Genomic DNA, 14,162 nt, shown 5'->3' with positions numbered 1-14,162 from the left:
AACTCCACCACATGGGTGGTCTGATGGGAATTGTCTTAGCTTTCTGTCACAATAGTTTCTTGTCTCTAACAGCATGTTTTCACGCATTCGCCACAGTGCCACACGGTCACCGTTGTTAGTAGACACCCCCCTAGACCTGGTCTGCTCTTTTGTGTGTTTTGTAACGTATTGTAGGGGAGTGAGCAGACAGGTCATAAAACATTCCCCTTGACCCTCCACACACCTGTTTTGTTTCTCAATACTCCAATTATACACATGATTAGGGAAGAAGCACGTGCACTTCAGCACTGATTAGTAGCGATAAAGTGATCAGAGTCCTAAGGCCAACAAAAAGATACAGCAAAATGCGGAGGTGAAAAGCAATAAGGTGGGATTGGGACCACCTTAAGAATGCAAGGTCTAACAAAAACGAACTAAGGATAACATGAGTAAAACATCAGGTTTCTCTACAGCATTTGGTGAGACAAGTGGGCCTTCTTTTATCTTCCATAAATGCAATCTTTACCGGACCCCTTTATTATATAGCTCTTCAAGGAAAAAATATAAAGCACTTACAAAGGAGCCTCAAATACTCAAAGATGGTAGACTTCTGTAATATGGGCCATATACTAAAAGCAGCACGAAAACAGAGTGCAATAGGGTCCAAAAAACTTGAGTGACCCATGAGAGTATGCATGCAAGCCTATGGTATTCCAAACTAGAGATATACCAATGCAATTTTTGTTTTTAGGAGAGAATGTGCCTGCTGAAAAAAACATTATTTTTAAAAAGTGCATTGCAGAATATCAGGAATTTGCTGTGGGACACCTTGAAAACTTGCATACAGATTATGTGCACACGCCTTACAGTCAGTTGTTGTGGCCGAGTGGTTAAGGCGATGGACTAGAAATCCATTGGGGTCTCCCCGCGCAGGTTCGAATCCTGCCGACAACGAGAATCTTTTTAACATCGGCTACAATTTCAGAAGTTAACCTTTAGTATTTCTTCCATGTCAGTTTTATAAATAGGTGGCTTATTTTGGTGTCACTATTGCCATATCACATATTTATTATTGCTCCCCCTTTCATATCTTTGCTATAACTCTCATCCTTCATTAGCGCTGGTGCAAACGCTTCAAATTATTATACCCTGGCTCTCTCGGTCATACCTGTGCATGCACCTGAAACTTACTTTACCAATAAAAGAAGCAAATAGAGAAATAAAATAAAAGTGCTAGCTGGATTAGGCAAACACACTTCATAAAACTGCATTTTCTTTTCTATTCTCCCCCGTGTTACAAGCTTAACTGCTCCCTGTGTAATTTCTCTTAACCTGCTGTTTCTGGAAGAGAATTTCATCTACAAGCTCTTTTTGTGTTTTTTCCTACTCTTTTCTTTCCCTTTTCTTAGATTTGTAACTGTTCCTTTACGTGCTCTATTTAGGAGCCATTAATCTCATTTGCGCTCCTTGTACCTGCTGCTGTTTTCTCCACACCTTATACTGTCTTTTCCCTCTTTCTCTCTTTCTCTGCGGTTGGTGGCTACTTTCCAAAGCGTCTGATGCCCCAATGTTCCTTCGTCTTGTTGTCAGATGTGAATTTGAAAAGCAACAAAATTAACAAGCCTTTACCACTCACACATGGCAGAAGTTTATACTTTAATTCAATGAGCTAAGAAAAGTGTGTTGCGGGGCCCCTACGAGCCATGGTGCTTGCTTCATCATAATTAGGCATGCAGTCATTAGCCACAGCTCTGATTATGGGTCACTGAGGTCAGTTTAAATAATTCCTCAAAAACTTAACCATGCAGTCCCCCCTAACTGTGTAGTTATCTTGCTTTACTGCTGTTTGTGTGATTAGCTGGGAGGAGCTCACGGCAGCATCCTCCCAATAAAAGTGTAGATGGACCGTTCCTTAACTCTTTCTTGCTTCACATACAGATGGCTTGAGGAGGTACAGGGGAGATGCAGGTCTAATAAACAGAATAGAATATCTGCGCCAGGTGTGTTTCTCTGCATTGGTGTCCCATCACAGGCCCACCAGTGTATGTGTGATCTTTGACTCCTGCCAGTTAACAAGCAGGCGGCCAGGAAACGGTTTCAGCCTATCAACCACTGAGGAGATAAAGCCTTTGTATAAGGAATGAGGAAGCAATGAACACATTCAGCATATCACAGGAGTAGCCCTGAGTGTTCCGAATTATATTTTCTTCATGTCACTGTACGTTATTGAGCCCAAGTAGCTCGCCGTGATCGTATAGTGGTTAGTACTCTGCGTTGTGGCCGCAGCAACCTCGGTTCGAATCTGAGTCACGGCATTGTGGTTGGCAATGTCACGGCAGTTGGGTTTTTCCTTTACAGAATTCCCAAATGTACCAGTTGATTTTGTAAAATGTCTATTAAAAACAGATCCTTTTCAATATTTAAATGATCTAACGACAAATTATTTAAACACACATGATTATAAGATGTAGGTATACTGTACTTACTGACATAAATTATCGTTCTTGAACATATTTGTGGTAAGGGGAGCGGAGCTCTCCCCCAGGCCAATCAGAATGCAGATGAATGCAGTTGCAGTTGAGTGACCTGTGTTGTGGCTGTCTACAGGGAATGCACATATGTAGCTGTCTCGCAGCCCAATCCAGAAGTCAATTGAAGACAGGTTTTCATGCAAATAGAGCAGTAAGTGCAGAGAAATGCTCACTCTCTAAAAATGGCATTTATACAATAGTAAGATTAAATCCAACCTCACCAGTAGATAGGATTTATCAATAAATAAATAAAGCTTCTCCTCTCTGATATGGAATTACCCCCCAAAAAGTATAAGGGAATACCCAATGCTAACCTATGAGAGGGGCAGACCTCACAGTAGTGAAAAATGTAATAGACTGTTTGATACTACTAGGACATACAAACTACCACAGTACATGTCTAACCTTTTACATACATAGCATGATGCCCCTAGGACTACCTAGGGCCTACCTTAGGGGTTACTGATATGTAATAAAATTGGAGTTTAAGGCTTGGCAAGTAGTTTTAAATGCCAAGTCGAAGTGGCAGTACACCGCAGCACAGGCACTGCAGTAGCAGGCTTGAGACAGGTTTGAAATACTATTTCTTTGGGCGGCACAATCAGTCCCTGGGTATATGGTATACCACTTTACAAGGGGCTTCCAAGTAAATTAAATCTGTCAGTCAGGTATACTCCAATTATACACATGATTAGGGAAGAAGCACGTGCACTTCAGCACTGATTAGTAGTGATAAAGTGATCAGAGTCCTAAGGCCAACAAAAAGATACAGCAAAATGCGGAGGTGAAAAGCAATAAGGTGGGGTTGGGACCACCTTAAGAATGCAAGGTCTAACAAAAACGAACTAAGGATAACATGAGTAAAACATCAGGTTTCTCCACAGCATTTGGTGAGACAAGTGGGCCTTCTTTTATCTTCCATAAATGCAAACTTTACCGGACCCCTTTATTATATAGCTCTTCAAGGAAAAAATATAAAGCACTTACAAAGGAGCCTCAAATACTCAAAGATGGTAGACTTCTGTAATACGGGCCATATACTAAAAGCAGCACGAAAACAGAGTGCAATAGGGTCCAAAAAACTTGAGTGACCCATGAGAGTATGCATGCAAGCCTATGGTATTCCAAACTAGAGATATACGCATGCAATTTTTGTTTTTAGGAGAGAATGTGCCTGCTGAAAAAAAACATTATTTTTAAAAAGTGCATTGCAGAATATCAGGAATTTGCTGTGGGACACCTTGAAAACTTGCATACAGATTATGTGCACACACCTTACAGTCAGTTGTTGTGGCCGAGTGGTTAAGGCAATGGACTAGAAATCCATTGGGGTCTCCCTGCACAGGTTCGAATCCTGCCGACAACCAGAATCTTTTTAACATCGGCTACAATTTCAGAAGTTAACCTTTAGTATTTTTTCCATGTCAGTTTTATAAATAGGTGGCTTATTTTGGTGTCACTATTGCCATATCACATATTTATTATCGCTCCCCCTTTCATATCTTTGCTATAACTCTCGTCCTTCATTAGCGCTGGTGCAAACGCTTCAAATTATTATACCCTGGCTCTCTCGGTCATACCTGTGCATGCACTTGAAACTTACTTTACCAATAAAAGAAGCAAATAGAGAAATAAATTAAAAGTGCTAGCTGGATTAGGCAAACACACTTCATAAAACGGCATTTTCTTTTCTATTCTCCCCGTGTTACAAGCTTAACTGCTCCCTGTGTAATTTCTCTTAACCTGCTGTTCCTGGAAGAGAATTTCATCTACAAGCTCTTTCTGTGTTTTTTCCTTGTCTTTTCTTTCCCTTTTCTTAGATTTGTAACTGTTCCTTTACGTGCTCTATTTAGGCGCCATTAATCTCATTTGAGTTCCTTGTACCTGCTGCAGTTTTCTCCACACCTCATACTGTCTTTTCCCTCTTTCTCTCTTTCTCTGCGGTTGGTGGCTACTTTCCAAAGCGTCTGATGCCCCAATGTTCCTTCGTCTTGTTGTCAGACGTGAATTTGAAAAGCAACAAAATTAACAAGCCTTTACCACTCACACATGGCAGAAGTTTATACTTTAATTCAATGAGCTAAGAAAAGTGTGTTGCGGGGCCCCTACGAGCCATGGTGCTTGCTTCATCATAATTAGGCATGCAGTCATTAGCCACAGCTCTGATTATGGGTCACTGAGGTCAGTTTCAATAATTCCTCAAAAACATAACCATGCAGTCCCCCCTAACTGTGTAGTTATCTTGCTTTACTGCTGTTTGTGTGATTAGCTGGGAGGAGCTCACGGCAGCATCCTTCCAATAAAAGTGTAGATGGACCGTTCCTTAACTCTTTCTTGCTTCACATACAGGTGGCTTGAGGAGGTACAGGGGAGATGCAGGTCTAATAAACAGAATAGAATATCTGCGCCAGGTGTGTTTCTCTGCATTGATGTCCCATCACAGGCCCACCAGTGTATGTGTGATCTTTGACTCCTGCCAGTTCACAAGCAGGCGCCCAGGAAACGGTTTCAGCCTATCAACCACTGAGGAGATAAAGCCTTTGTATAAGGAATGAGGAAGCAATGAACACATTCAGCCTATCACAGGAGTAGCCCTGAGTGTTCCGAATTATAATTTCTTCATGTCACTGTACGTTATTGAGCCCAAGTAGCTTGCCGTGATTGTATAGTGGTTAGCACTCTGCGTTGTGGCCGCAGCAACCTCGGTTCGAATCCGAGTCACGGCATTGTGGTTGGCAATGTCACGGCAGTTGGGTTTTTCCTTTACAGAATTCCCAAATGTACCAGTTGTTTTTGTAAAATGTCTATTAAAAACAGATCCTTTTCAATATTTAAACGATCTAACGACAAATTATTTAAACACACATGATTATAAGATGTAGGTATACTGTACTTACTGACATAAATTATCGTTCTTGAACATATTTGCGGTAAGGGGAGCGGAGCTCTCCCCCAGGCCAATCAGAATGCAGATGAATGCAGTTGCAGTTGAGTGACCTGTGTTGTGGCTGTCTACAGGGAATGCACATATGTAGCTGTCTCGCAGCCCAATCCAGACGTCAATTGAAGACAGGTTTTCATGCAAATAGAGCAGTAAGTGCAGAGAAATGCTCACTCTCTAAAAATGGCATTTATACAATAGTAAGATTAAATCCAACCTCACCAGTAGATAGGATTTATCAATAAATAAATAAAGCTTCTCCTCTCTGATATGGAATTACCCCCCAAAAAGTATAAGGGAATACCCAATGCTAACCTATGAGAGGGGCAGACCTCACAGTAGTGAAAAATGTAATAGACTGTTTGATACTACTAGGACATACAAACTACCAGAGTACATGTCTTACCTTTTACTTACATAGCATGATGCCCCTAGGACTACTTAGGGCCTACCTTAGGGGTTACTGATATGTAATAAAATTGGAGTTTAAGGCTTGGCAAGTAGTTTTAAATGCCAAGTCGAAGTGGCAGTACAGTGCAGCACAGGCACTGCAGTAGCAGGCTTGAGACAGGTTTGAAATGCTATTTCTTTGGGCGGCACAATCAGTCCCTGGGTATATGGTATACCACTTTACAAGGGGCTTTCAAGTAAATTAAATCTGTCAGTCAGGTATACTCCAATTATACACATGATTAGGGAAGAAGCACGTGCACTTCAGCACTGATTAGTAGCGATAAAGTGATCAGAGTCCTAAGGCCAACAAAAAGATACAGCAAAATGCGGAGGTGAAAAGCAATAAGGTGTGGTTGGGACCACCTTAAGAATGCAAGGTCTAACAAAAACGAACTAAGGATAACATGAGTAAAACATCAGGTTTCTCTACAGCATTTGGTGAGACAAGTGGGCCTTCTTTTATCTTCCATAAATGCAATCTTTCCCGGACCCCTTTATTATATAGCTCTTCAAGGAAAAAATATAAAGCACTTACAAAGGAGCCTCAAATACTCAAAGATGGTAGACTTCTGTAATATGGGCCATATACTAAAAGCAGCACAAAAACAGAGTGCAATAGGGTCCAAAAAACTTGAGTGACCCATGAGAGTATGCATGCAAGCCTATGGTATTCCAAACTAGAGATATACCAATGCAATTTTTGTTTTTAGGAGAGAATGTGCCTGCTGAAAAAAACATTATTTTTAAAAAGTGCATTGCAGAATATGAGGAATTTGCTGTGGGACACCTTGAAAACTTGCATACAGATTATGTGCACACGCCTTACAGTCAGTTGTTGTGGCCGAGTGGTTAAGGCGATGGACTAGAAATCCATTGGGGTCTCCCCGCGCAGGTTCGAATCTTGCCGACAACGAGAATCTTTTTAACATCGGCTACAATTTCAGAAGTTAACCTTTAGTATTTCTTCCATGTCAGTTTTATAAATAGGTGGCTTATTTTGGTGTCACTATTGCCATATCACATATTTATTATCGCTCCCCCTTTCATATCTTTGCTATAACTCTCGTCCTTCATTAGCGCTGGTGCAAACGCTTCAAATTATTATACCCTGGCTCTCTCGGTCATACCTGTGCATGCACTTGAAACGTACTTTACCAATAAAAGAAGCAAATAGAGAAATAAAATAAAAGTGCTAGCTGGATTAGGCAAACACACTTCATAAAACTGCATTTTCTTTTCTATTCTCCTCCGTGTTACAAGCTTAACTGCTCCCTGTGTAATTTCTCTTAACCTGCTGTTCCTGGGAGAGAATTTCATCTACAAGCTCTTTTTGTGTTTTTTCCTAGTCTTTTCTTTCCCTTTTCTTAGATTTGTAACTGTTCCTTTACGTGCTCTATTTAGGCGCCATTAATCTCATTTGAGCTCCTTGTACCTGCTGCTGTTTTCTCCACACCTCATACTGTCTTTTCCCTCTTTCTCTCTTTCTCTGCGGTTGGTGGCTACTTTCCAAAGCGTCTGATGCCCCAATGTTCCTTCGTCTTGTTGTCAGACGTGAATTTGAAAAGCAACAAAATTAACAAGCCTTACCACTCACACATGGCAGAAGTTTATACTTTAATTCAATGAGCTAAGAAAAGTGTGTTGTGGGGCCCCTACGAGCCATGGTGCTTGCTTCATCATAATTAGGCATGCAGTCATTAGCCACAGCTCTGATTATGGGTCACTGAGGTCATTTTCAACAATTCCTCAAAAACTTAACCATGCAGTCCCCCCTAACTGTGTAGTTATCTTGCTTTACTGCTGTTTGTGTGATTAGCTGGGAGGAGCTCACGGCAGCATCCTCCCAATAAAAGTGTAGATGGACCGTTCCTTAACTCTTTCTTGCTTCACATACAGATGGCTTGAGGAGGTACAGGGGAGATGCAGGTCTAATAAACAGAATAGAATATCTGCGCCAAGTGTGTTTCTCTGCATTGGTGTCCCATCACAGGCCCACCAGTGTATGTGTGATCTTTGACTCCTGCCAGTTAACAAGCAGGCGGCCAGGAAACGGTTTCAGCCTATCAACCACTGAGGAGATAAAGCCTTTGTATAAGGAATGAGGAAGCAATGAACACATTCAGCCTATCACAGGAGTAGCCCTGAGTGTTCCGAATAATAATTTCTTCATGTCACTGTACGTTTTTGAGCCCAAGTAGCTTGCCGTGATCGTATAGTGGTTAGTACTCTGCGTTGTGGCCGCAGCAACCTCGGTTCGAATCCGAGTCACGGCATTGTGGTTGGCAATGTCACGGCAGTTGTGTTTTTCCTTTACAGAATTCCCAAATGTACCAGTTGTTTTTGTAAAATGTCTATTAAAAACAGATCCTTTTCAATATTTAAACGATCTAACGACAAATTATTTAAACACACATGATTATAAGATGTAGGTATACTGTACTTACTGACATAAATTATCGTTCTTGAACATATTTGCGGTAAGGGGAGCGGAGCTCTCCCCCAGGCCAATCAGAATTCAGATGAATGCAGTTGCAGTTGAGTGACCTGTGTTGTGGCTGTCTACAGGGAATGCACATATGTAGCTGTCTCGCAGCCCAATCCAGACGTCAATTGAAGACAGGTTTTCATGCAAATAGAGCAGTAAGTGCAGAGAAATGCTCACTCTCTAAAAATGCCATTTATACAACAGTAAGATTAAATCCAACCTCACCAGTAGATAGGATTTATCAATAAATAAATAAAGCTTCTCCTCTCTGATATGGAATTACCCCCCAAAAAGTATAAGGGAATACCCAATGCTAACCTATGAGAGGGGCAGACCTCAGAGTAGTGAAAAATGTAATAGACTGTTTGATACTACTAGGACATACAAACTACCACAGTACATGTCTTACCTTTTACTTACATAGCATGATGCCCCTATGACTACTTAGGGCCTACCTTAGGGGTTACTGATATGTAATAAAATTGGAGTTTAAGGCTTGGCAAGTAGTTTTAAATGCCAAGTCGAAGTGGCAGTAAACTGCAGCACAGGCACTGCAGTAGCAGGCTTGAGAAAGGTTTGAAATGCTATTTCTTTGGGCGGCACAATCAGTCCCTGGGTATATGGTATACCACTCTACAAGGGGCTTTCAAGTAAATTAAATCTGTCAGTCAGGTATACTCCAATTATACACATGATTAGGGAAGAAGCACGAGCACTTCAGCACTGATTAGTAGCGATAAAGTGATCAGAGTCCTAAGGCCAACAAAAAGATACAGCAAAATGCGGAGGTGAAAAGCAATAAGGTGGGGTTGGGACCACCTTAAGAATGCAAGGTCTAACAAAAATGAACTAAGGATAACATGAGTAAAACATCAGGTTTCTCTACAGCATTTGGTGAGACAAGTGGGCCTTCTTTTATCTTCCATAAATGCAATCTTTCCCGGACCCCTTTATTATATAGCTCTTCAAGGAAAACATATAAAGCACTTACAAAGGAGCCTCAAATACTCAAAGATGGTAGACTTCTGTAATACGGGCCATATACTAAAAGCAGCACGAAAACAGAGTGCAATAGGGTCCAAAAAACTTGAGTGACCCATGAGAGTATGCATGCAAGCCTATGGTATTCCAAACTAGAGATATACGCATGCAATTTTTGTTTTTAGGAGAGAATGTGCCTGCTGAAAAAAAACATTATTTTTAAAAAGTGCATTGCAGAATATCAGGAATTTGCTGTGGGACACCTTGAAAACTTGCATACATATTATGTGCACACACCTTACAGTCAGTTGTTGTGGCCGAGTGGTTAAGGCGATGGACTAGAAATCCATTGGGGTCTCCCTGCTCAGGTTCGAATCCTGCCGACAACAAGAATCTTTTTAACATCGGCTACAATTTCAGAAGTTAACCTTTAGTATTTTTTCCATGTCAGTTTTATAAATAGGTGGCTTATTTTGGTGTCACTATTGCCATATCACATATTTATTATCGCTCCCCCTTTCATATCTTTGCTATAACTCTCGTCCTTCATTAGCGCTGGTGCAAACGCTTCAAATTATTATACCCTGGCTCTCTCGGTCATACCTGTGCATGCACTTGAAACTTACTTTACCAATAAAAGAAGCAAATAGAGAAATAAATTAAAAGTGCTAGCTGGATTAGGCAAACACACTTCATAAAACGGCATTTTCTTTTCTATTCTCCCCGTGTTACAAGCTTAACTGCTCCCTGTGTAATTTCTCTTAACCTGCTGTTCCTGGAAGAGAATTTCATCTACAAGCTCTTTCTGTGTTTTTTCCTTGTCTTTTCTTTCCCTTTTCTTAGATTTGTAACTGTTTCTTTACGTGCTCTATTTAGGCGCCATTAATCTCATTTGAGCTCCTTGTACCTGCTGCAGTTTTCTCCACACCTCATACTGTCTTTTCCCTCTTTCTCTCTTTCTCTGCGGTTGGTGGCTACTTTTCAAAGCGTCTGATGCCCCAATGTTCCTTCGTCTTGTTGTCAGACGTGAATTTGAAAAGCAACAAAATTAACAAGCCTTTACCACTCACACATGGCAGAAGTTTATACTTTAATTCAATGAGCTAAGAAAAGTGTGTTGCGGGGCCCCTACGAGCCATGGTGCTTGCTTCATCATAATTAGGCATGCAGTCATTAGCCACAGCTCTGATTATGGGTCACTGAGGTCAGTTTCAATAGTTCCTCAAAAACCTAACCATGCAGTCCCCCCTAACTGTGTAGTTATCTTGCTTTACTGCTGTTTGTGTGATTAGCTGGGAGGAGCTCACGGCAGCATCCTTCCAATAAAAGTGTAGATGGACCGTTCCTTAACTCTTTCTTGCTTCACATACAGATGGCTTGAGGAGGTACAGGGGAGATGCAGGTCTAATAAACAGAATAGAATATCTGCGCCAGGTGTGTTTCTCTGCATTGATGTCCCATCACAGGCCCACCAGTGTATGTGTGATCTTTGACTCCTGCCAGTTCACAAGCAGGCGCCCAGGAAACGGTTTCAGCCTATCAACCACTGAGGAGATAAAGCCTTTGTATAAGGAATGAGGAAGCAATGAACACATTCAGCCTATCACAGGAGTAGCCCTGAGTGTTCCGAATTATAATTTCTTCATGCCACTGTACGTTATTGAGCCCAAGTAGCTTGCCGTGATTGTATAGTGGTTAGCACTCTGCGTTGTGGCCGCAGCAACCTCGGTTCGAATCTGAGTCACGGCATTGTGGTTGGCAATGTCACGGCAGTTGGGTTTTTCCTTTACAGAATTCCCAAATGTACCAGTTGTTTTTGTAAAATGTCTATTAAAAACAGATCCTTTTCAATATTTAAACGATCTAACGACAAATTATTTAAACACACATGAGTATAAGATGTAGGTATACTGTACTTACTGACATAAATTATCGTTCTTGAACATATTTGCGGTAAGGGGAGCGGAGCTCTCCCCCCAGGCCAATCAGAATGCAGTTGAATGCAGTTGCAGTTGAGTGACCTGTGTTGTGGCTGTCTACAGGGAATGCACATATGTAGCTGTCTCGCAGCCCAATCCAGACGTCAATTGAAGACAGGTTTTCATGCAAATAGAGCAGTAAGTGCAGAGAAATGCTCACTCTCTAAAAATGGCATTTATACAATAGTAAGATTAAATCCAACCTCACCAGTAGATAGGATTTATCAATAAATAAATAAAGCTTCTCCTCTCTGATATGGAATTACCCCCCAAAAAGTATAAGGGAATACCCAATGCTAACCTATGAGAGGGGCAGACCTCACAGTAGTGAAAAATGTAATAGACTGTTTGATACTACTAGGACATACAAACTACCAGAGTACATGTCTTACCTTTTACTTACATAGCATGATGCCCCTAGGACTACTTAGGGCCTACCTTAGGGGTTACTGATATGTAATAAAATTGGAGTTTAAGGCTTGGCAAGTAGTTTTAAATGCCAAGTCGAAGTGGCAGTACACTGCAGCACAGGCACTGCAGTAGCAGGCTTGAGACAGGTTTGAAATGCTATTTCTTTGGGCGGCACAATCAGTCCCTGGGTATATGGTATACCACTTTACAAGGGGCTTTCAAGTAAATTAAATCTGTCAGTAAGGTATACTCCAATTATACACATGATTAGGGAAGAAGCACGTGCACTTCAGCACTGATTAGTAGCGATAAAGTGATCAGAGTCCTAAGGCCAACAAAAAGATACAGCAAAATGCGGAGGTGAAAAGCAATAAGGTGTGGTTGGGACCACCTTAAGAATGCAAGGTCTAACAAAAACGAACTAAGGATAACATGAGTAAAACATCAGGTTTCTCTACAGCATTTGGTGAGACAAGTGGGCCTTCTTTTATCTTCCATAAATGCAATCTTTCCCGGACCCCTTTATTATATAGCTCTTCAAGGAAAAAATATAAAGCACTTACAAAGGAGCCTCAAATACTCAAAGATGGTAGACTTCTGTAATATGGGCCATATACTAAAAGCAGCACGAAAACAGAGTGCAATAGGGTCCAAAAAACTTGAGTGACCCATGAGAGTATGCATGCAAGCCTATGGTATTCCAAACTAGAGATATACCAATGCAATTTTTGTTTTTAGGAGAGAATGTGCCTGCTGAAAAAAACATTATTTTTAAAAAGTGCATTGCAGAATATGAGGAATTTGCTGTGGGACACCTTGAAAACTTGCATACAGATTATGTGCACACGCCTTACAGTCAGTTGTTGTGGCCGAGTGGTTAAGGCGATGGACTAGAAATCCATTGGGGTCTCCCCGCGCAGGTTCGAATCCTGCCGACAACGAGAATCTTTTTAACATCGGCTACAATTTCAGAAGTTAACCTTTAGTATTTCTTCCATGTCAGTTTTATAAATAGGTGGCTTATTTTGGTGTCACTATTGCCATATCACATATTTATTATCGCTCCCCCTTTCATATCTTTGCTATAACTCTCGTCCTTCATTAGCGCTGGTGCAAACGCTTCAAATTATTATACCCTGGCTCTCTCGGTCATACCTGTGCATGCACTTGAAACTTACTTTACCAATAAAAGAAGCAAATAGAGAAATAAAATAAAAGTGCTAGCTGGATTAGGCAAACACACTTCATAAAACTGCATTTTCTTTTCTATTCTCCTCCGTGTTACAAGATTAACTGCTACCTGTGTAATTTCTCTTAACCTGCTGTTCCTGGGAGAGAATTTCATCTACAAGCTCTTTTTGTGTTTTTTCCTAGTCTTTTCTTTCCCTTTTCTTAGATTTGTAACTGTTCCTTTACGTGCTCTATTTAGGCGCCATTAATCTCATTTGAGCTCCTTGTACCTGCTGCTGTTTTCTCCACACCTCATACTGTCTTTTCCCTCTTTCTCTCTTTCTCTGCGGTTGGTGGCTACTTTCCAAAGCGTCTGATGCCCCAATGTTCCTTCGTCTTGTTGTCAGACGTGAATTTGAAAAGCAACAAGATTAACAAGCCTTTACCACTCACACATGGCAGGAGTTTATACTTTAATTCAATGAGCTAAGAAAAGTGTGTTGCAGGGCCCCTACGAGCCATGGTGCTTGCTTCATCATAATTAGGCATGCTGTCATTAGCCACAGCTCTGATTATGGGTCACTGAGGTCAGTTTCAATAATTCCTCAGAAACCTAACCATGCAGTCCCCCCTAACTGTGTAGTTATCTTGCTTTACTGCTGTTTGTGTGATTAGCTAGGAGGAGCTCACGGCAGCATCCTCCCAATAAAAGTGTAGATGGACCGTTCCTTAACTCTTTCTTGCTTCACATACAGATGGCTAGAGGAGGTACAGGGGAGATGCAGGTCTAATAAACAGAATAGAATATCTGCGCCAGGTGTGTTTCTCTGCATTGGTGTCCCATCACAGGCCCACCAGTGTATGTGTGATCTATGACTCCTGCCAGTTCACAAGCAGGCGGCCAGGAAACGGTTTCAGCCTATCAACCACTGAGGAGATAAAGCCTTTGTATAAGGAATGAGGAAGCAATGAACACATTCAGCCTATCACAGGAGTAGCCCTGAGTGTTCCGAATTATAATTTCTTCATGTCACTGTACGTTATTGAGCCCAAGTAGCTCGCCGTGATCGTATAGTGGTTAGTACTCTGCGTTGTGGCCACAGCAACCTCGGTTCGAATCCGAGTCACGGCATTGTGGTTGGCAATGTCACGGCAGTTGGGTTTTTCCTTTACAGAATTCCCAAATGTACCAGTTGTTTTTGTAAAATGTCTATTAAAAACAGATCCTTTTC

At 41.3% G+C, this 14,162-nt stretch overlaps 5 non-coding genes across 5 annotated transcripts; all 5 read left to right on the top strand.

The window, feature by feature from the left end:
* The first annotated feature begins 851 nt into the window (after positions 1–851).
* Positions 852–933, top strand: TRNAS-AGA (transfer RNA serine (anticodon AGA)). The gene has a single exon. It is a non-coding gene; the product is annotated as a tRNA-Ser (tRNA).
* Positions 934–5,164: 4,231 nt separating this feature from the next.
* On the top strand, positions 5,165–5,236 carry TRNAH-GUG (transfer RNA histidin (anticodon GUG)). The gene has a single exon. It is a non-coding gene; the product is annotated as a tRNA-His (tRNA).
* A 1,499-nt stretch (positions 5,237–6,735) lies between these two features.
* TRNAS-AGA (transfer RNA serine (anticodon AGA)) lies at positions 6,736–6,817 on the top strand. Its single transcript has one exon. It is a non-coding gene; the product is annotated as a tRNA-Ser (tRNA).
* Positions 6,818–8,105: 1,288 nt separating this feature from the next.
* On the top strand, positions 8,106–8,177 carry TRNAH-GUG (transfer RNA histidin (anticodon GUG)). The gene has a single exon. It is a non-coding gene; the product is annotated as a tRNA-His (tRNA).
* Positions 8,178–12,619: 4,442 nt separating this feature from the next.
* Positions 12,620–12,701, top strand: TRNAS-AGA (transfer RNA serine (anticodon AGA)). Its single transcript has one exon. It is a non-coding gene; the product is annotated as a tRNA-Ser (tRNA).
* The last annotated feature ends 1,461 nt before the right edge of the window (positions 12,702–14,162 follow it).

The sequence above is a fragment of the Lissotriton vulgaris genome, chromosome 1_1 (genome assembly GCF_964263255.1).
Source record: "Lissotriton vulgaris chromosome 1_1, aLisVul1.2, whole genome shotgun sequence".
NCBI classification, from domain to species: domain Eukaryota; kingdom Metazoa; phylum Chordata; class Amphibia; order Caudata; family Salamandridae; genus Lissotriton; species Lissotriton vulgaris.
This window is presented reverse-complemented; position numbering and strand designations above follow the sequence as displayed.